This window comes from Pungitius pungitius, chromosome 13 (assembly GCF_949316345.1).
Source record: "Pungitius pungitius chromosome 13, fPunPun2.1, whole genome shotgun sequence".
NCBI classification, from domain to species: Eukaryota; Metazoa; Chordata; class Actinopteri; order Perciformes; family Gasterosteidae; genus Pungitius; species Pungitius pungitius.
The window spans coordinates 2,999,517-3,014,264 of record NC_084912.1 but is presented as its reverse complement, the minus strand read 5'-3'; the positions used below and the strand labels follow the sequence as shown (position 1 = coordinate 3,014,264).

At 40.1% G+C, this 14,748-nt stretch overlaps 68 non-coding genes across 68 annotated transcripts; all 68 read right to left on the bottom strand.

Moving 5' to 3' along the window:
* Positions 1 to 183: 183 nt before the first annotated feature.
* trnat-cgu (transfer RNA threonine (anticodon CGU)) lies at positions 184 to 257 on the bottom strand. Its single transcript has one exon. It is a non-coding gene; the product is annotated as a tRNA-Thr (tRNA).
* Positions 258 to 388: 131 nt separating this feature from the next.
* Positions 389 to 462, bottom strand: trnat-agu (transfer RNA threonine (anticodon AGU)). Its single transcript has one exon. It is a non-coding gene; the product is annotated as a tRNA-Thr (tRNA).
* A 92-nt stretch (positions 463 to 554) lies between these two features.
* On the bottom strand, positions 555 to 628 carry trnat-ugu (transfer RNA threonine (anticodon UGU)). Its single transcript has one exon. It is a non-coding gene; the product is annotated as a tRNA-Thr (tRNA).
* A 219-nt stretch (positions 629 to 847) lies between these two features.
* On the bottom strand, positions 848 to 921 carry trnat-cgu (transfer RNA threonine (anticodon CGU)). The gene has a single exon. It is a non-coding gene; the product is annotated as a tRNA-Thr (tRNA).
* A 131-nt stretch (positions 922 to 1,052) lies between these two features.
* trnat-ugu (transfer RNA threonine (anticodon UGU)) lies at positions 1,053 to 1,126 on the bottom strand. Its single transcript has one exon. It is a non-coding gene; the product is annotated as a tRNA-Thr (tRNA).
* Positions 1,127 to 1,218: 92 nt separating this feature from the next.
* On the bottom strand, positions 1,219 to 1,292 carry trnat-agu (transfer RNA threonine (anticodon AGU)). Its single transcript has one exon. It is a non-coding gene; the product is annotated as a tRNA-Thr (tRNA).
* Positions 1,293 to 1,384: 92 nt separating this feature from the next.
* Positions 1,385 to 1,458, bottom strand: trnat-agu (transfer RNA threonine (anticodon AGU)). Its single transcript has one exon. It is a non-coding gene; the product is annotated as a tRNA-Thr (tRNA).
* Positions 1,459 to 1,551: 93 nt separating this feature from the next.
* Positions 1,552 to 1,625, bottom strand: trnat-cgu (transfer RNA threonine (anticodon CGU)). Its single transcript has one exon. It is a non-coding gene; the product is annotated as a tRNA-Thr (tRNA).
* Positions 1,626 to 2,952: 1,327 nt separating this feature from the next.
* trnat-agu (transfer RNA threonine (anticodon AGU)) lies at positions 2,953 to 3,026 on the bottom strand. The gene has a single exon. It is a non-coding gene; the product is annotated as a tRNA-Thr (tRNA).
* A 92-nt stretch (positions 3,027 to 3,118) lies between these two features.
* Positions 3,119 to 3,192, bottom strand: trnat-ugu (transfer RNA threonine (anticodon UGU)). Its single transcript has one exon. It is a non-coding gene; the product is annotated as a tRNA-Thr (tRNA).
* A 92-nt stretch (positions 3,193 to 3,284) lies between these two features.
* Positions 3,285 to 3,358, bottom strand: trnat-ugu (transfer RNA threonine (anticodon UGU)). The gene has a single exon. It is a non-coding gene; the product is annotated as a tRNA-Thr (tRNA).
* Positions 3,359 to 3,577: 219 nt separating this feature from the next.
* On the bottom strand, positions 3,578 to 3,651 carry trnat-cgu (transfer RNA threonine (anticodon CGU)). Its single transcript has one exon. It is a non-coding gene; the product is annotated as a tRNA-Thr (tRNA).
* A 131-nt stretch (positions 3,652 to 3,782) lies between these two features.
* Positions 3,783 to 3,856, bottom strand: trnat-ugu (transfer RNA threonine (anticodon UGU)). The gene has a single exon. It is a non-coding gene; the product is annotated as a tRNA-Thr (tRNA).
* Positions 3,857 to 3,948: 92 nt separating this feature from the next.
* On the bottom strand, positions 3,949 to 4,022 carry trnat-agu (transfer RNA threonine (anticodon AGU)). Its single transcript has one exon. It is a non-coding gene; the product is annotated as a tRNA-Thr (tRNA).
* Positions 4,023 to 4,114: 92 nt separating this feature from the next.
* trnat-ugu (transfer RNA threonine (anticodon UGU)) lies at positions 4,115 to 4,188 on the bottom strand. The gene has a single exon. It is a non-coding gene; the product is annotated as a tRNA-Thr (tRNA).
* A 219-nt stretch (positions 4,189 to 4,407) lies between these two features.
* trnat-cgu (transfer RNA threonine (anticodon CGU)) lies at positions 4,408 to 4,481 on the bottom strand. Its single transcript has one exon. It is a non-coding gene; the product is annotated as a tRNA-Thr (tRNA).
* Positions 4,482 to 4,612: 131 nt separating this feature from the next.
* Positions 4,613 to 4,686, bottom strand: trnat-ugu (transfer RNA threonine (anticodon UGU)). The gene has a single exon. It is a non-coding gene; the product is annotated as a tRNA-Thr (tRNA).
* A 92-nt stretch (positions 4,687 to 4,778) lies between these two features.
* Positions 4,779 to 4,852, bottom strand: trnat-agu (transfer RNA threonine (anticodon AGU)). The gene has a single exon. It is a non-coding gene; the product is annotated as a tRNA-Thr (tRNA).
* An 81-nt stretch (positions 4,853 to 4,933) lies between these two features.
* trnat-agu (transfer RNA threonine (anticodon AGU)) lies at positions 4,934 to 5,007 on the bottom strand. Its single transcript has one exon. It is a non-coding gene; the product is annotated as a tRNA-Thr (tRNA).
* A 93-nt stretch (positions 5,008 to 5,100) lies between these two features.
* trnat-cgu (transfer RNA threonine (anticodon CGU)) lies at positions 5,101 to 5,174 on the bottom strand. Its single transcript has one exon. It is a non-coding gene; the product is annotated as a tRNA-Thr (tRNA).
* Positions 5,175 to 5,266: 92 nt separating this feature from the next.
* Positions 5,267 to 5,340, bottom strand: trnat-agu (transfer RNA threonine (anticodon AGU)). The gene has a single exon. It is a non-coding gene; the product is annotated as a tRNA-Thr (tRNA).
* Positions 5,341 to 5,432: 92 nt separating this feature from the next.
* trnat-ugu (transfer RNA threonine (anticodon UGU)) lies at positions 5,433 to 5,506 on the bottom strand. The gene has a single exon. It is a non-coding gene; the product is annotated as a tRNA-Thr (tRNA).
* A 93-nt stretch (positions 5,507 to 5,599) lies between these two features.
* Positions 5,600 to 5,673, bottom strand: trnat-ugu (transfer RNA threonine (anticodon UGU)). The gene has a single exon. It is a non-coding gene; the product is annotated as a tRNA-Thr (tRNA).
* Positions 5,674 to 5,892: 219 nt separating this feature from the next.
* trnat-cgu (transfer RNA threonine (anticodon CGU)) lies at positions 5,893 to 5,966 on the bottom strand. The gene has a single exon. It is a non-coding gene; the product is annotated as a tRNA-Thr (tRNA).
* A 131-nt stretch (positions 5,967 to 6,097) lies between these two features.
* Positions 6,098 to 6,171, bottom strand: trnat-agu (transfer RNA threonine (anticodon AGU)). Its single transcript has one exon. It is a non-coding gene; the product is annotated as a tRNA-Thr (tRNA).
* A 92-nt stretch (positions 6,172 to 6,263) lies between these two features.
* trnat-ugu (transfer RNA threonine (anticodon UGU)) lies at positions 6,264 to 6,337 on the bottom strand. Its single transcript has one exon. It is a non-coding gene; the product is annotated as a tRNA-Thr (tRNA).
* A 219-nt stretch (positions 6,338 to 6,556) lies between these two features.
* On the bottom strand, positions 6,557 to 6,630 carry trnat-cgu (transfer RNA threonine (anticodon CGU)). The gene has a single exon. It is a non-coding gene; the product is annotated as a tRNA-Thr (tRNA).
* Positions 6,631 to 6,761: 131 nt separating this feature from the next.
* On the bottom strand, positions 6,762 to 6,835 carry trnat-ugu (transfer RNA threonine (anticodon UGU)). Its single transcript has one exon. It is a non-coding gene; the product is annotated as a tRNA-Thr (tRNA).
* A 92-nt stretch (positions 6,836 to 6,927) lies between these two features.
* trnat-agu (transfer RNA threonine (anticodon AGU)) lies at positions 6,928 to 7,001 on the bottom strand. The gene has a single exon. It is a non-coding gene; the product is annotated as a tRNA-Thr (tRNA).
* Positions 7,002 to 7,093: 92 nt separating this feature from the next.
* On the bottom strand, positions 7,094 to 7,167 carry trnat-agu (transfer RNA threonine (anticodon AGU)). The gene has a single exon. It is a non-coding gene; the product is annotated as a tRNA-Thr (tRNA).
* Positions 7,168 to 7,260: 93 nt separating this feature from the next.
* trnat-cgu (transfer RNA threonine (anticodon CGU)) lies at positions 7,261 to 7,334 on the bottom strand. Its single transcript has one exon. It is a non-coding gene; the product is annotated as a tRNA-Thr (tRNA).
* A 92-nt stretch (positions 7,335 to 7,426) lies between these two features.
* trnat-agu (transfer RNA threonine (anticodon AGU)) lies at positions 7,427 to 7,500 on the bottom strand. The gene has a single exon. It is a non-coding gene; the product is annotated as a tRNA-Thr (tRNA).
* Positions 7,501 to 7,592: 92 nt separating this feature from the next.
* trnat-ugu (transfer RNA threonine (anticodon UGU)) lies at positions 7,593 to 7,666 on the bottom strand. The gene has a single exon. It is a non-coding gene; the product is annotated as a tRNA-Thr (tRNA).
* A 219-nt stretch (positions 7,667 to 7,885) lies between these two features.
* On the bottom strand, positions 7,886 to 7,959 carry trnat-cgu (transfer RNA threonine (anticodon CGU)). The gene has a single exon. It is a non-coding gene; the product is annotated as a tRNA-Thr (tRNA).
* Positions 7,960 to 8,090: 131 nt separating this feature from the next.
* trnat-ugu (transfer RNA threonine (anticodon UGU)) lies at positions 8,091 to 8,164 on the bottom strand. The gene has a single exon. It is a non-coding gene; the product is annotated as a tRNA-Thr (tRNA).
* A 92-nt stretch (positions 8,165 to 8,256) lies between these two features.
* trnat-agu (transfer RNA threonine (anticodon AGU)) lies at positions 8,257 to 8,330 on the bottom strand. The gene has a single exon. It is a non-coding gene; the product is annotated as a tRNA-Thr (tRNA).
* An 81-nt stretch (positions 8,331 to 8,411) lies between these two features.
* On the bottom strand, positions 8,412 to 8,485 carry trnat-agu (transfer RNA threonine (anticodon AGU)). The gene has a single exon. It is a non-coding gene; the product is annotated as a tRNA-Thr (tRNA).
* A 93-nt stretch (positions 8,486 to 8,578) lies between these two features.
* On the bottom strand, positions 8,579 to 8,652 carry trnat-cgu (transfer RNA threonine (anticodon CGU)). Its single transcript has one exon. It is a non-coding gene; the product is annotated as a tRNA-Thr (tRNA).
* Positions 8,653 to 8,744: 92 nt separating this feature from the next.
* trnat-agu (transfer RNA threonine (anticodon AGU)) lies at positions 8,745 to 8,818 on the bottom strand. Its single transcript has one exon. It is a non-coding gene; the product is annotated as a tRNA-Thr (tRNA).
* A 92-nt stretch (positions 8,819 to 8,910) lies between these two features.
* Positions 8,911 to 8,984, bottom strand: trnat-ugu (transfer RNA threonine (anticodon UGU)). The gene has a single exon. It is a non-coding gene; the product is annotated as a tRNA-Thr (tRNA).
* A 93-nt stretch (positions 8,985 to 9,077) lies between these two features.
* Positions 9,078 to 9,151, bottom strand: trnat-ugu (transfer RNA threonine (anticodon UGU)). Its single transcript has one exon. It is a non-coding gene; the product is annotated as a tRNA-Thr (tRNA).
* Positions 9,152 to 9,370: 219 nt separating this feature from the next.
* On the bottom strand, positions 9,371 to 9,444 carry trnat-cgu (transfer RNA threonine (anticodon CGU)). The gene has a single exon. It is a non-coding gene; the product is annotated as a tRNA-Thr (tRNA).
* Positions 9,445 to 9,575: 131 nt separating this feature from the next.
* On the bottom strand, positions 9,576 to 9,649 carry trnat-agu (transfer RNA threonine (anticodon AGU)). Its single transcript has one exon. It is a non-coding gene; the product is annotated as a tRNA-Thr (tRNA).
* A 92-nt stretch (positions 9,650 to 9,741) lies between these two features.
* Positions 9,742 to 9,815, bottom strand: trnat-ugu (transfer RNA threonine (anticodon UGU)). The gene has a single exon. It is a non-coding gene; the product is annotated as a tRNA-Thr (tRNA).
* Positions 9,816 to 10,034: 219 nt separating this feature from the next.
* On the bottom strand, positions 10,035 to 10,108 carry trnat-cgu (transfer RNA threonine (anticodon CGU)). Its single transcript has one exon. It is a non-coding gene; the product is annotated as a tRNA-Thr (tRNA).
* A 131-nt stretch (positions 10,109 to 10,239) lies between these two features.
* Positions 10,240 to 10,313, bottom strand: trnat-ugu (transfer RNA threonine (anticodon UGU)). Its single transcript has one exon. It is a non-coding gene; the product is annotated as a tRNA-Thr (tRNA).
* Positions 10,314 to 10,405: 92 nt separating this feature from the next.
* Positions 10,406 to 10,479, bottom strand: trnat-agu (transfer RNA threonine (anticodon AGU)). The gene has a single exon. It is a non-coding gene; the product is annotated as a tRNA-Thr (tRNA).
* Positions 10,480 to 10,571: 92 nt separating this feature from the next.
* On the bottom strand, positions 10,572 to 10,645 carry trnat-agu (transfer RNA threonine (anticodon AGU)). The gene has a single exon. It is a non-coding gene; the product is annotated as a tRNA-Thr (tRNA).
* A 93-nt stretch (positions 10,646 to 10,738) lies between these two features.
* trnat-cgu (transfer RNA threonine (anticodon CGU)) lies at positions 10,739 to 10,812 on the bottom strand. Its single transcript has one exon. It is a non-coding gene; the product is annotated as a tRNA-Thr (tRNA).
* Positions 10,813 to 10,904: 92 nt separating this feature from the next.
* Positions 10,905 to 10,978, bottom strand: trnat-ugu (transfer RNA threonine (anticodon UGU)). Its single transcript has one exon. It is a non-coding gene; the product is annotated as a tRNA-Thr (tRNA).
* A 219-nt stretch (positions 10,979 to 11,197) lies between these two features.
* trnat-cgu (transfer RNA threonine (anticodon CGU)) lies at positions 11,198 to 11,271 on the bottom strand. Its single transcript has one exon. It is a non-coding gene; the product is annotated as a tRNA-Thr (tRNA).
* A 92-nt stretch (positions 11,272 to 11,363) lies between these two features.
* trnat-agu (transfer RNA threonine (anticodon AGU)) lies at positions 11,364 to 11,437 on the bottom strand. Its single transcript has one exon. It is a non-coding gene; the product is annotated as a tRNA-Thr (tRNA).
* A 93-nt stretch (positions 11,438 to 11,530) lies between these two features.
* trnat-cgu (transfer RNA threonine (anticodon CGU)) lies at positions 11,531 to 11,604 on the bottom strand. The gene has a single exon. It is a non-coding gene; the product is annotated as a tRNA-Thr (tRNA).
* Positions 11,605 to 11,696: 92 nt separating this feature from the next.
* On the bottom strand, positions 11,697 to 11,770 carry trnat-ugu (transfer RNA threonine (anticodon UGU)). Its single transcript has one exon. It is a non-coding gene; the product is annotated as a tRNA-Thr (tRNA).
* A 219-nt stretch (positions 11,771 to 11,989) lies between these two features.
* On the bottom strand, positions 11,990 to 12,063 carry trnat-cgu (transfer RNA threonine (anticodon CGU)). Its single transcript has one exon. It is a non-coding gene; the product is annotated as a tRNA-Thr (tRNA).
* Positions 12,064 to 12,155: 92 nt separating this feature from the next.
* On the bottom strand, positions 12,156 to 12,229 carry trnat-ugu (transfer RNA threonine (anticodon UGU)). Its single transcript has one exon. It is a non-coding gene; the product is annotated as a tRNA-Thr (tRNA).
* A 219-nt stretch (positions 12,230 to 12,448) lies between these two features.
* On the bottom strand, positions 12,449 to 12,522 carry trnat-cgu (transfer RNA threonine (anticodon CGU)). Its single transcript has one exon. It is a non-coding gene; the product is annotated as a tRNA-Thr (tRNA).
* A 131-nt stretch (positions 12,523 to 12,653) lies between these two features.
* On the bottom strand, positions 12,654 to 12,727 carry trnat-ugu (transfer RNA threonine (anticodon UGU)). The gene has a single exon. It is a non-coding gene; the product is annotated as a tRNA-Thr (tRNA).
* Positions 12,728 to 12,819: 92 nt separating this feature from the next.
* trnat-agu (transfer RNA threonine (anticodon AGU)) lies at positions 12,820 to 12,893 on the bottom strand. The gene has a single exon. It is a non-coding gene; the product is annotated as a tRNA-Thr (tRNA).
* Positions 12,894 to 12,985: 92 nt separating this feature from the next.
* On the bottom strand, positions 12,986 to 13,059 carry trnat-agu (transfer RNA threonine (anticodon AGU)). The gene has a single exon. It is a non-coding gene; the product is annotated as a tRNA-Thr (tRNA).
* Positions 13,060 to 13,152: 93 nt separating this feature from the next.
* trnat-ugu (transfer RNA threonine (anticodon UGU)) lies at positions 13,153 to 13,226 on the bottom strand. The gene has a single exon. It is a non-coding gene; the product is annotated as a tRNA-Thr (tRNA).
* Positions 13,227 to 13,445: 219 nt separating this feature from the next.
* On the bottom strand, positions 13,446 to 13,519 carry trnat-cgu (transfer RNA threonine (anticodon CGU)). Its single transcript has one exon. It is a non-coding gene; the product is annotated as a tRNA-Thr (tRNA).
* A 131-nt stretch (positions 13,520 to 13,650) lies between these two features.
* Positions 13,651 to 13,724, bottom strand: trnat-agu (transfer RNA threonine (anticodon AGU)). Its single transcript has one exon. It is a non-coding gene; the product is annotated as a tRNA-Thr (tRNA).
* A 92-nt stretch (positions 13,725 to 13,816) lies between these two features.
* trnat-ugu (transfer RNA threonine (anticodon UGU)) lies at positions 13,817 to 13,890 on the bottom strand. The gene has a single exon. It is a non-coding gene; the product is annotated as a tRNA-Thr (tRNA).
* Positions 13,891 to 14,109: 219 nt separating this feature from the next.
* On the bottom strand, positions 14,110 to 14,183 carry trnat-cgu (transfer RNA threonine (anticodon CGU)). Its single transcript has one exon. It is a non-coding gene; the product is annotated as a tRNA-Thr (tRNA).
* A 131-nt stretch (positions 14,184 to 14,314) lies between these two features.
* On the bottom strand, positions 14,315 to 14,388 carry trnat-ugu (transfer RNA threonine (anticodon UGU)). Its single transcript has one exon. It is a non-coding gene; the product is annotated as a tRNA-Thr (tRNA).
* A 92-nt stretch (positions 14,389 to 14,480) lies between these two features.
* On the bottom strand, positions 14,481 to 14,554 carry trnat-agu (transfer RNA threonine (anticodon AGU)). Its single transcript has one exon. It is a non-coding gene; the product is annotated as a tRNA-Thr (tRNA).
* A 92-nt stretch (positions 14,555 to 14,646) lies between these two features.
* trnat-agu (transfer RNA threonine (anticodon AGU)) lies at positions 14,647 to 14,720 on the bottom strand. Its single transcript has one exon. It is a non-coding gene; the product is annotated as a tRNA-Thr (tRNA).
* Between the last annotated feature and the right edge of the window lie 28 nt (positions 14,721 to 14,748).

Genomic DNA, 14,748 nt, shown 5'->3' with positions numbered 1-14,748 from the left:
GATTCAATACAGCAAAGTTGGAATTATTAAGAAAATGCTTACAGCTACAAGGTACCGCTGGGATTTGAACAAGATCCCTTTGTTTCAAGACAGACCTTATGACAAGTAATCTTTTTCCAATAACTGGCATTCTCAGTCATAGATGTGGCATTTTGGAATCCTAATGTTTGCTATAAGGAAGGAAGGCCCCGCTGGGATTTGAACCCAGGATCTCCTGTTTACGAAACAGGCGCTTTGACCAACTAAGCCACAGAGCCCTTGTCAGGAATCATAATCTAAAGAAAACCTTTAGTATTGCTACATTTAAAAAATTGGAATTCACAAAAGTATAATTTGATATGTATTAAAGGTGGAATCATTGAAATGAAAAGGACAAGTTCAGAGGTTAAGGCACCGCTGGGATTTGAACTCAGGATCTCCTGTTTACTAGACAGGCACTTTGACCAACTAAGCCACAGCGCCTCTCTTGACTTGTTTTTCCACCGATATATATTGTTGAATTATTGTTGAGAAAGTTGGAAATATTTAGAAAATGTAGACAACCACAGGGGTCAAGGCACCGCTGGGATTTGAACCCAGGATCTCCTGTTTACAAGACAGGCACTTTGACCAACTAAGCCACGGAGCCTCTATTTGCTTGTATTTCCAGCAATATATATTGTTTGATTCAATACAGCAAAGTTGGAATTATTGAGAAAATGCTTACAGCTACAAGGTACCGCTGGGATTTGAACAAGATCCCTTTGTTTCAAGACAGACCTTATGACAAGTAGTCTTTTTCCAATAACTGGCAATCTCAGTCATAGATGTGGCATTTTGGAATCCTAATGTTTGCTATAAGGAAGGGAGGCCCCGCTGGGATTTGAACCCAGGATCTCCTGTTTACGAAACAGGCGCTTTGACCAACTAAGCCACAGAGCCCTTGTCAGGGATCATAATCTAAAGAAAACCTTTAGTATTGCTACATTAAAAAAATTGGAATTCACAAAAGTAAAATGTGATATGTATTAAAGGTGGAATCATTGAAATGAAAAGGACAACTTCAGGGGTTAAGGCACCGCTGGGATTCGAACCCAGGATCTCCTGTTTACAAGACAGGCACTTTGACCAACTAAGCCACAGCGCCGCTATTTCCTTGTTTTTCCACCAATATATATTGTTCATTTCTACTCAACAAAGTTGGAATAATTTAGAAAAAGCAGACAACCACAGGGGTCTAGGCACCGCTGGGATTTGAACCCAGGATCTCCTGTTTACTAGACAGGCACTTTGACCAACTAAGCCACAGCGCCACTCTTGACTTGTTTTTCCACCGATATATATTGTTGAATTATTGTTGAGAAAGTTGGAAATATTTAGAAAATGTAGACAACCACAGGGGTCAAGGCACCGCTGGGATTTGAACCCAGGATCTCCTGTTTACTAGACAGGCACTTTGACCAACTAAGCCACGGAGCCTCTATTGACTTGTTATTCCACCAATATATATTGTATATTTCTTCTCAACAAAGATAGAACTATTAAGAAAAAGTTAACAAACCAAAGTGGTCTAGGCACCGCTGGGATTTGAACCCAGGATCTCCTGTTTACGAAACAGGCGCTTTGACCAACTAAGCCACAGAGCCTTTATTGACTTGTTATTCCACGAATATATATTGTATATTTCTACTCAACAAAGATAGAACTATTACAGTTTTTCTCCATTGGTTTGGCTCATTTTTTGAAACAGAAATGACATTCTCAAAACAACATGGACAAACCTCCAAACAACTTAGCAATTTCTCAATACAGAATTGAATTTCTCATTCATTTGGTTAAATTGCAAATGTCTAAGTACATGTCTCAATGTCTCAGTACATCTTTGCAAATGATTAAGTACATGTAGCCTACGTTTAGCACAATTTCCAAGTGAATAGATCTTCTTGATCTAAACTGATTGTTGATTCTCAGTCAAATTGTTTTTCGCTCCAAAACGTCTCAGCGTATTTTCATTGTATAAGTCATCACATGCACAATAGTCTGTTCAATTGTCAAAATTACTCAAGAACATAATACCATGAATAACATTTGATAAATTCACAGTATTACAACAATTGACAGTCAGGTGAAACTAGAACTTTATTTTATCTATTCTTTGACCGGCTTTATTTACAGCACTGTAGGATGCATATAATTTACATTGGTTTTTGTTTCTGTGTTTACAGTATTTTACAGTATATTATGCTGCTTTTTACTTTGATGTATGGAAGTTATTTTATGTTTGTGAATGATAATTGCAATTACAATTTCCGGTAGTATGAGTGCAATGTGTGATGTCAAACCTTGGAGGCTAATCTTACCCTAAAATCCTATTTTATTCTGTTAGCTAGACAAAAAAAACAGTACAGTAACCATTGTCAATGAAGGACTGGGCTAAGACTGGTGGACATGAGGGATTTCAATGGTCCTCTGCCATAGTGACAAAACAACTAAACATTTTGGCCTGCAGTGTTTAAACAATGACAAAAGGACTTTTCATTTTGAGGGCACTGACTGTTTGTATGAGAAAAGGAATTCGTTGTGACTGATGAGTTGTCTGTTTTGGGAGAGATATGACCTTTTGCAGGTGTGCCATAGTGTTTTGCTAAACCATCTAGGTTATTTTGGCAAATGTATTTAAAGCTTTGAGAATGTCGTTTTTTCGAGAGATAGATGAGCCACAGCAATCGAGAAGGAAGTTTTCATTTTGGGGGCACTGACTATTTTTATGAGAAAATGATTTGGTTTTGAAGCTTGAGTTAACGGTTTTGGGTGAGATATGACCTTTTGAAGGTGATCTATGTAGTTGTGCTGTACCATATAGGCTATTTTACCAAATGCATTAAGAGCTTTGAGAATGTAATTTCTGTTTCAAGAATTGAGCCAAACCAATGGAGAAAAACTGTAAGAAAATGCAGACAACCACAGGGGTCTAGGCACCGCTGGGATTTGAACCCAGGATCTCCTGTTTACTAGACAGGCACTTTGACCAACTAAGCCACAGCGCCTCTCTTGACTTGTTTTTCCACCAATATATATTGTTGAATTATTGTTGAGAAAGTTGGAAATATTTAGAAAATGTAGACAACCACTGGGGTCAAGGCACCGCTGGGATTTGAACCCAGGATCTCCTGTTTACAAGACAGGCACTTTGACCAACTAAGCCACGGAGCCTCTATTGACTTGTTATTCCACCAATATATATTGTATATTTCTACTCAACAAAGATAGAACTATTAAGAAAAAGCAGACAACCACAGGGGTCTAGGCACCGCTGGGATTTGAACCCAGGATCTCCTGTTTACAAGACAGGCCCTTTGACCAACTAAGCCACGGAGCCTCTATTTGCTTGTATTTCCAGCAATATATATTGTTTGATTCAATACAGCAAAGTTGGAATTATTAAGAAAATGCTTACAGCTACAAGGTACCGCTGGGATTTGAACAAGATCCCTTTGTTTCAAGACAGACCTTATGACAAGTAATCTTTTTCCAATAACTGGCATTCTCAGTCATAGATGTGGCATTTTGGAATCCTAATGTTTGCTATAAGGAAGGAAGGCCCCGCTGGGATTTGAACCCAGGATCTCCTGTTTACGAAACAGGCGCTTTGACCAACTAAGCCACAGAGCCCTTGTCAGGGATCATAATCTAAAGAAAACCTTTAGTATTGCTACATTTAAAAAATTGGAATTCACAAAAGTATAATTTGATATGTATTAAAGGTGGAATCATTGAAATGAAAAGGACAAGTTCAGAGGTTAAGGCACTGCTGGGATTCGAACCCAGGATCTCCTGTTTACAAGACAGGCACTTTGACCAACTAAGCCGCAGCGCCTCTATTTCCTTGTTTTTCCACCAATATATATTGTTCATTTCTACTCAACAAAGTTGGAATAATTTAGAAAAAGCAGACAACCACAGGGGTCTAGGCACCGCTGGGATTTGAACCCAGGATCTCCTGTTTACTAGACAGGCACTTTGACCAACTAAGCCACAGCGCCTCTCTTGACTTGTTTTTCCACCGATATATATTGTTGAATTATTGTTGAGAAAGTTGGAAATATTTAGAAAATGTAGACAACCACAGGGGTCAAGGCACCGCTGGGATTTGAACCCAGGATCTCCTGTTTACAAGACAGGCACTTTGACCAACTAAGCCACGGAGCCTCTATTTGCTTGTATTTCCAGCAATATATATTGTTTGATTCAATACAGCAAAGTTGGAATTATTGAGAAAATGCTTACAGCTACAAGGTACCGCTGGGATTTGAACAAGATCCCTTTGTTTCAAGACAGACCTTATGACAAGTAGTCTTTTTCCAATAACTGGCAATCTCAGTCATAGATGTGGCATTTTGGAATCCTAATGTTTGCTATAAGGAAGGGAGGCCCCGCTGGGATTTGAACCCAGGATCTCCTGTTTACGAAACAGGCGCTTTGACCAACTAAGCCACAGAGCCCTTGTCAGGGATCATAATCTAAAGAAAACCTTTAGTATTGCTACATTAAAAAAATTGGAATTCACAAAAGTAAAATGTGATATGTATTAAAGGTGGAATCATTGAAATGAAAAGGACAACTTCAGGGGTTAAGGCACCGCTGGGATTCGAACCCAGGATCTCCTGTTTACAAGACAGGCACTTTGACCAACTAAGCCACAGCGCCGCTATTTCCTTGTTTTTCCACCAATATATATTGTTCATTTCTACTCAACAAAGTTGGAATAATTTAGAAAAAGCAGACAACCACAGGGGTCTAGGCACCGCTGGGATTTGAACTCAGGATCTCCTGTTTACTAGATAGGCACTTTGACCAACTAAGCCACAGCGCCACTCTTGACTTGTTTTTCCACCGATATATATTGTTGAATTATTGTTGAGAAAGTTGGAAATATAGACAACCACAGGGGTCAAGGCACCGCTGGGATTTGAACCCAGGATCTCCTGTTTACTAGACAGGCACTTTGACCAACTAAGCCACGGAGCCTCTATTGACTTGTTATTCCACCAATATATATTGTATATTTCTTCTCAACAAAGATAGAACTATTAAGAAAAAGTTAACAAACCAAAGTGGTCTAGGCACCGCTGGGATTTGAACCCAGGATCTCCTGTTTACGAAACAGGCGCTTTGACCAACTAAGCCACAGAGCCTTTATTGACTTGTTGTTCCACCAATATATATTGTATATTTCTACTCAACAAAGATAGAACTATTAAGAAAATGCAGACAACCACAGGGGTCTAGGCACCGCTGGGATTTGAACCCAGGATCTCCTGTTTACTAGACAGGCACTTTGACCAACTAAGCCACAGCGCCTCTCTTGACTTGTTTTTCCACCAATATATATTGTTGAATTATTGTTGAGAAAGTTGGAACGATTTAGAAAATGTAGACAACCACTGGGGTCAAGGCACCGCTGGGATTTGAACCCAGGATCTCCTGTTTACAAGACAGGCACTTTGACCAACTAAGCCATGGAGCCTCTATTGACTTGTTATTCCACCAATATATATTGTATATTTCTTCTCAACAAAGATAGAACTATTAAGAAAAAGTTAACAAACCAAAGTGGTCTAGGCACCGCTGGGATTTGAACCCAGGATCTCCTGTTTACAAGACAGGCACTTTGACCAACTAAGCCACGGAGCCTCTATTTGGTTGTATTTCCAGCAATATATATTGTTTGATTCAATACAGCAAAGTTGGAATTATTAAGAAAATGCTTACAGCTACAAGGTACCGCTGGGATTTGAACAAGATCCCTTTGTTTCAAGACAGACCTTATGACAAGTAATCTTTTTCCAATAACTGGCATTCTCAGTCATAGATGTGGCATTTTGGAATCCTAATGTTTGCTATAAGGAAGGAAGGCCCCGCTGGGATTTGAACCCAGGATCTCCTGTTTACGAAACAGGCGCTTTGACCAACTAAGCCACAGAGCCCTTGTCAGGGATCATAATCTAAAGAAAACCTTTAGTATTGCTACATTTAAAAAATTGGAATTCACAAAAGTATAATTTGATATGTATTAAAGGTGGAATCATTGAAATGAAAAGGACAAGTTCAGAGGTTAAGGCACCGCTGGGATTTGAACTCAGGATCTCCTGTTTACTAGACAGGCACTTTGACCAACTAAGCCACAGCGCCTCTCTTGACTTGTTTTTCCACCGATATATATTGTTGAATTATTGTTGAGAAAGTTGGAAATATTTAGAAAATGTAGACAACCACAGGGGTCAAGGCACCGCTGGGATTTGAACCCAGGATCTCCTGTTTACAAGACAGGCACTTTGACCAACTAAGCCACGGAGCCTCTATTTGCTTGTATTTCCAGCAATATATATTGTTTGATTCAATACAGCAAAGTTGGAATTATTGAGAAAATGCTTACAGCTACAAGGTACCGCTGGGATTTGAACAAGATCCCTTTGTTTCAAGACAGACCTTATGACAAGTAGTCTTTTTCCAATAACTGGCAATCTCAGTCATAGATGTGGCATTTTGGAATCCTAATGTTTGCTATAAGGAAGGGAGGCCCCGCTGGGATTTGAACCCAGGATCTCCTGTTTACGAAACAGGCGCTTTGACCAACTAAGCCACAGAGCCCTTGTCAGGGATCATAATCTAAAGAAAACCTTTAGTATTGCTACATTAAAAAAATTGGAATTCACAAAAGTAAAATGTGATATGTATTAAAGGTGGAATCATTGAAATGAAAAGGACAACTTCAGGGGTTAAGGCACCGCTGGGATTCGAACCCAGGATCTCCTGTTTACAAGACAGGCACTTTGACCAACTAAGCCACAGCGCCGCTATTTCCTTGTTTTTCCACCAATATATATTGTTCATTTCTACTCAACAAAGTTGGAATAATTTAGAAAAAGCAGACAACCACAGGGGTCTAGGCACCGCTGGGATTTGAACCCAGGATCTCCTGTTTACTAGACAGGCACTTTGACCAACTAAGCCACAGCGCCACTCTTGACTTGTTTTTCCACCGATATATATTGTTGAATTATTGTTGAGAAAGTTGGAAATATTTAGAAAATGTAGACAACCACAGGGGTCAAGGCACCGCTGGGATTTGAACCCAGGATCTCCTGTTTACTAGACAGGCACTTTGACCAACTAAGCCACGGAGCCTCTATTGACTTGTTATTCCACCAATATATATTGTATATTTCTTCTCAACAAAGATAGAACTATTAAGAAAAAGTTAACAAACCAAAGTGGTCTAGGCACCGCTGGGATTTGAACCCAGGATCTCCTGTTTACGAAACAGGCGCTTTGACCAACTAAGCCACAGAGCCTTTATTGACTTGTTATTCCACCAATATATATTGTATATTTCTACTCAACAAAGTTGGAATAATTTAGAAAAAGCAGACAACCACAGGGGTCTAGGCACCGCTGGGATTTGAACCCAGGATCTCCTGTTTACTAGACAGGCACTTTGACCAACTAAGCCACAGCGCCTCTCTTGACTTGTTTTTCCACCGATATATATTGTTGAATTATTGTTGAGAAAGTTGGAAATATTTAGAAAATGTAGACAACCACAGGGGTCAAGGCACCGCTGGGATTTGAACCCAGGATCTCCTGTTTACAAGACAGGCACTTTGACCAACTAAGCCACGGAGCCTCTATTTGCTTGTATTTCCAGCAATATATATTGTTTGATTCAATACAGCAAAGTTGGAATTATTGAGAAAATGCTTACAGCTACAAGGTACCGCTGGGATTTGAACAAGATCCCTTTGTTTCAAGACAGACCTTATGACAAGTAGTCTTTTTCCAATAACTGGCAATCTCAGTCATAGATGTGGCATTTTGGAATCCTAATGTTTGCTATAAGGAAGGGAGGCCCCGCTGGGATTTGAACCCAGGATCTCCTGTTTACGAAACAGGCGCTTTGACCAACTAAGCCACAGAGCCCTTGTCAGGGATCATAATCTAAAGAAAACCTTTAGTATTGCTACATTAAAAAAATTGGAATTCACAAAAGTAAAATGTGATATGTATTAAAGGTGGAATCATTGAAATGAAAAGGACAACTTCAGGGGTTAAGGCACCGCTGGGATTCGAACCCAGGATCTCCTGTTTACAAGACAGGCACTTTGACCAACTAAGCCACAGCGCCGCTATTTCCTTGTTTTTCCACCAATATATATTGTTCATTTCTACTCAACAAAGTTGGAATAATTTAGAAAAAGCAGACAACCACAGGGGTCTAGGCACCGCTGGGATTTGAACTCAGGATCTCCTGTTTACTAGATAGGCACTTTGACCAACTAAGCCACAGCGCCACTCTTGACTTGTTTTTCCACCGATATATATTGTTGAATTATTGTTGAGAAAGTTGGAAATATAGACAACCACAGGGGTCAAGGCACCGCTGGGATTTGAACCCAGGATCTCCTGTTTACTAGACAGGCACTTTGACCAACTAAGCCACGGAGCCTCTATTGACTTGTTATTCCACCAATATATATTGTATATTTCTTCTCAACAAAGATAGAACTATTAAGAAAAAGTTAACAAACCAAAGTGGTCTAGGCACCGCTGGGATTTGAACCCAGGATCTCCTGTTTACGAAACAGGCGCTTTGACCAACTAAGCCACAGAGCCTTTATTGACTTGTTGTTCCACCAATATATATTGTATATTTCTACTCAACAAAGATAGAACTATTAAGAAAATGCAGACAACCACAGGGGTCTAGGCACCGCTGGGATTTGAACCCAGGATCTCCTGTTTACTAGACAGGCACTTTGACCAACTAAGCCACAGCGCCTCTCTTGACTTGTTTTTCCACCAATATATATTGTTGAATTATTGTTGAGAAAGTTGGAACGATTTAGAAAATGTAGACAACCACTGGGGTCAAGGCACCGCTGGGATTTGAACCCAGGATCTCCTGTTTACAAGACAGGCACTTTGACCAACTAAGCCATGGAGCCTCTATTGACTTGTTATTCCACCAATATATATTGTATATTTCTTCTCAACAAAGATAGAACTATTAAGAAAAAGTTAACAAACCAAAGTGGTCTAGGCACCGCTGGGATTTGAACCCAGGATCTCCTGTTTACAAGACAGGCACTTTGACCAACTAAGCCACGGAGCCTCTATTTGGTTGTATTTCCAGCAATATATATTGTTTGATTCAATACAGCAAAGTTGGAATTATTAAGAAAATGCTTACAGCTACAAGGTACCGCTGGGATTTGAACAAGATCCCTTTGTTTCAAGACAGACCTTATGACAAGTAATCTTTTTCCAATAACTGGCATTCTCAGTCATAGATGTGGCATTTTGGAATCCTAATGTTTGCTATAAGGAAGGAAGGCCCCGCTGGGATTTGAACCCAGGATCTCCTGTTTACGAAACAGGCGCTTTGACCAACTAAGCCACAGAGCCCTTGTCAGGGATCATAATCTAAAGAAAACCTTTAGTATTGCTACATTTAAAAAATTGGAATTCACAAAAGTATAATTTGATATGTATTAAAGGTGGAATCATTGAAATGAAAAGGACAAGTTCAGAGGTTAAGGCACCGCTGGGATTTGAACTCAGGATCTCCTGTTTACTAGACAGGCACTTTGACCAACTAAGCCACAGCGCCTCTCTTGACTTGTTTTTCCACCGATATATATTGTTGAATTATTGTTGAGAAAGTTGGAAATATTTAGAAAATGTAGACAACCACAGGGGTCAAGGCACCGCTGGGATTTGAACCCAGGATCTCCTGTTTACAAGACAGGCACTTTGACCAACTAAGCCACGGAGCCTCTATTTGCTTGTATTTCCAGCAATATATATTGTTTGATTCAATACAGCAAAGTTGGAATTATTGAGAAAATGCTTACAGCTACAAGGTACCGCTGGGATTTGAACAAGATCCCTTTGTTTCAAGACAGACCTTATGACAAGTAGTCTTTTTCCAATAACTGGCAATCTCAGTCATAGATGTGGCATTTTGGAATCCTAATGTTTGCTATAAGGAAGGGAGGCCCCGCTGGGATTTGAACCCAGGATCTCCTGTTTACGAAACAGGCGCTTTGACCAACTAAGCCACAGAGCCCTTGTCAGGGATCATAATCTAAAGAAAACCTTTAGTATTGCTACATTAAAAAAATTGGAATTCACAAAAGTAAAATGTGATATGTATTAAAGGTGGAATCATTGAAATGAAAAGGACAACTTCAGGGGTTAAGGCACCGCTGGGATTCGAACCCAGGATCTCCTGTTTACAAGACAGGCACTTTGACCAACTAAGCCACAGCGCCGCTATTTCCTTGTTTTTCCACCAATATATATTGTTCATTTCTACTCAACAAAGTTGGAATAATTTAGAAAAAGCAGACAACCACAGGGGTCTAGGCACCGCTGGGATTTGAACCCAGGATCTCCTGTTTACTAGACAGGCACTTTGACCAACTAAGCCACAGCGCCACTCTTGACTTGTTTTTCCACCGATATATATTGTTGAATTATTGTTGAGAAAGTTGGAAATATTTAGAAAATGTAGACAACCACAGGGGTCAAGGCACCGCTGGGATTTGAACCCAGGATCTCCTGTTTACTAGACAGGCACTTTGACCAACTAAGCCACGGAGCCTCTATTGACTTGTTATTCCACCAATATATATTGTATATTTCTTCTCAACAAAGATAGAACTATTAAGAAAAAGTTAACAAACCAAAGTGGTCTAGGCACCGCTGGGATTTGAACCCAGGATCTCCTGTTTACGAAACAGGCGCTTTGACCAACTAAGCCACAGAGCCTTTATTGACTTGTTATTCCACCAATATATATTGTATATTTCTACTCAACAAAGATAGAACTATTAAGAAAAAGCAGACAACCACAGGGGTCTAGGCACTGCTGGGATTTGAACCCAGGATCTCCTGTTTACAAGACAGTCACTTTGACCAACTAAGCCACGGAGCCTCTATTTGCTTGTATTTCCAGCAATATATATTGTTTGATTCAATACAGCAAAGTTGGAATTATTAAGAAAATGCTTACAGCTACAAGGTACCGCCGGGATTTGAACAAGATCCCTTTGTTTCAAGACAGACCTTATGACAAGTAGTCTTTTTCCAATAACTGGCATTCTCAGTCATAGATGTGGCATTTTGGAATCCTAATGTTTGCTATAAGGAAGGAAGGCCCCGCTGGGATTTGAACCCAGGATCTCCTGTTTACGAAACAGGCGCTTTGACCAACTAAGCCACAGCGCCTCTCTTGACTTGTTTTTCCACCGATATATATTGTTGAATTATTGTTGAGAAAGTTGGAAATATTTAGAAAATGTAGACAACCACAGGGGTCAAGGCACCGCTGGGATTTGAACCCAGGATCTCCTGTTTACTAGACAGGCACTTTGACTAACTAAGCCACGGAGCCTCTATTGACTTGTTATTCCACCAATATAGATTGTATATTTCTTCTCAACAAAGATAGAACTATTAAGAAAAAGTTAACAAACCAAAGTGGTCTAGGCACCGCTGGGATTTGAACCCAGGATCTCCTGTTTACGAAACAGGCGCTTTGACCAACTAAGCCACAGAGCCTTTATTGACTTGTTATTCCACCAATATATATTGTATATTTCTACTCAACAAAGATAGAACTATTAAGAAAAAGCAGACAACCACAGGGGTCTAGGCACCGCTGGGATTTGAACCCAGGATCTCCTGTTTACAAGACAGGCACTTTGACCAACTAAGCCACGGAGCCTCTATTTGCTTGTATTTCCAGCAATATATATTGTTTGATTCAATACAGCAAAGTTGGAATTATTAAGAAAATGCTTACAGCTACAAGGTACCGCCGGGATTTGAACAAGATCCCTTTGTTTCAAGACAGACCTTATGACAAGTAGTCTTTTTCCAATAACTGGCATTCTCAGTCATAGATGTGGCATTTTGGAATCCTAATGTTTGCTATAAGGAAGGAAGGCCCCGCTGGGATTTGAACCCAGGATCTCCTGTTTACGAAACAGGCGCTTTGACCAACTAAGCCACAGCGCCTCTCTTGACTTGTTTTTCCACCGATATATATTGTTGAATTATTGTTGAGAAAGTTGGAAATATTTAGAAAATGTAGACAACCACAGGGGTCAAGGCACCGCTGGGATTTGAACCCAGGATCTCCTGTTTACAAGACAGGCACTTTGACCAACTAAGCCACGGAGCCTCTATTTGCTTGTATTTCCAGCAATATATATTGTTTGATTCAATACAGCAAAGTTGGAATTATTGAGAAAATGCTTACAGCTACAAGGTACCGCTGGGATTTGAACAAGATCCCTTTGTTTCAAGACAGACCTTATGACAAGTAGTCTTTTTCCAATAACTGGCAATCTCAGTCATAGATGTGGCATTTTGGAATCCTAATGTTTGCTATAAGGAAGGGAGGCCCCGCTGGGATTTGAACCCAGGATCTCCTGTTTACGAAACAGGCGCTTTGACCAACTAAGCCACAGAGCCCTTGTCAGGGATCATAATCTACAGAAAACCTTTAGTATTGCTACATTGAAAAAATTGGAATTCACAAAAGTAAAATGTGATATGTATTAAAGGTGGAATCATTGAAATGAAAAGGACAACTTCAGGGGTTAAGGCACCGCTGGGATTCGAACCCAGGATCTCCTGTTTACAAGACAGGCACTTTGACCAACTAAGCCACAGCGCCGCTATTTCCTTGTTTTTCCACCAATATATATTGTTCATTTCTACTCAACAAAGTTGGAATAATTTAGAAAAAGCAGACAACCACAGGGGTCTAGGCACCGCTGGGATTTGAACCCAGGATCTCCTGTTTACTAGACAGGCACTTTGACCAACTAAGCCACAGCGCCTCTCTTGACTTGTTTTTCCACCGATATATATTGTTGAATTATTGTTGAGAAAGTTGGAAATATTTAGAAAATGTAGACAACCACAGGGGTCAAGGCACCGCTGGGATTTGAACCCAGGATCTCCTGTTTACTAGACAGGCACTTTGACCAACTAAGCCACGGAGCCTCTATTGACTTGTTATTCCACCAATATATATTGTATATTTCTTCTCAACAAAGATAGAACTATTAAGAAAAAGTTAACAAACCAAAGTGGTCTAGGCACCGCTGGGATTTGAACCCAGGATCTCCTGTTTACAAGACAGGCACTTTGACCAACTAAGCCACGGAGCCTCTATTTGGTTGTATTTCCAGCAATATATATTGTTTGATTCAATACAGCAAAGTTGGAATTATTAAGAAAATGCTTACAGCTACAAGGTACCGCTGGGATTTGAACAAGATCCCTTTGTTTCAAGACAGACCTTATGACAAGTAATCTTTTTCCAATAACTGGCATTCTCAGTCATAGATGTGGCATTTTGGAATCCTAATGTTTGCTATAAGGAAGGAAGGCCCCGCTGGGATTTGAACCCAGGATCTCCTGTTTACGAAACAGGCGCTTTGACCAACTAAGCCACAGAGCCCTTGTCAGGGATCATAATCTAAAGAAAACCTTTAGTATTGCTACATTTAAAAAATTGGAATTCACAAAAGTATAATTTGATATGTATTAAAGGTGGAATCATTGAAATGAAAAGGACAAGTTCAGAGGTTAAGGCACCGCTGGGATTTGAACCCAGGATCTCCTGTTTACTAGACAGGCACTTTGACCAACTAAGCCACAGCGCCTCTCTTGACTTGTTTTTCCACCGATATATATTGTTGAATTATTGTTGAGAAAGTTGGAAATATTTAGAAAATGTAGACAACCACAGGGGTCAAGGCACCGCTGGGATTTGAACCCAGGATCTCCTGTTTACAAGACAGGCACTTTGACCAACTAAGCCACGGAGCCTCTATTTGCTTGTATTTCCAGCAATATATATTGTTTGATTCAATACAGCAAAGTTGGAATTATTGAGAAAATGCTTACAGCTACAAGGTACCGCTGGGATTTGAACAAGATCCCTTTGTTTCAAGACAGACCTTATGACAAGTAGTCTTTTTCCAATAACTGGCAATCTCAGTCATAGATGTGGCATTTTGGAATCCTAATGTTTGCTATAAGGAAGGGAGGCCCCGCTGGGATTTGAACCCAGGATCTCCTGTTTACGAAACAGGCGCTTTGACCAACTAAGCCACAGAGCCCTTGTCAGGGATCATAATCTAAAGAAAACCTTTAGTATTGCTACATTAAAAAAATTGGAATTCACAAAAGTAAAATGTGATATGTATTAAAGGTGGAATCATTGAAATGAAAAGGACAACTTCAGGGGTTAAGGCACCGCTGGGATTCGAACCCAGGATCTCCTGTTTACAAGACAGGCACTTTGACCAACTAAGCCACAGCGCCGCTATTTCCTTGTTTTTCCACCAATATATATTGTTCATTTCTACTCAACAAAGTTGGAATAATTTAGAAAAAGCAGACAACCACAGGGGTCTAGGCACCGCTGGGATTTGAACCCAGGATCTCCTGTTTACTAGACAGGCACTTTGACTAACTAAGCCACAGCGCCACTCTTGACTTGTTTTTCCACCGATATATATTGTTGAATTATTGTTGAGAAAGTTGGAAATATTTAGAAAATGTAGACAACCACAGGGGTCAAGGCACCGCTGGGATTTGAACCCAGGATCTCCTGTTTACTAGACAGGCACTTTGACCAACTAAGCCACGGAGCCTCTATTGACTTGTTATTCCACCAATATA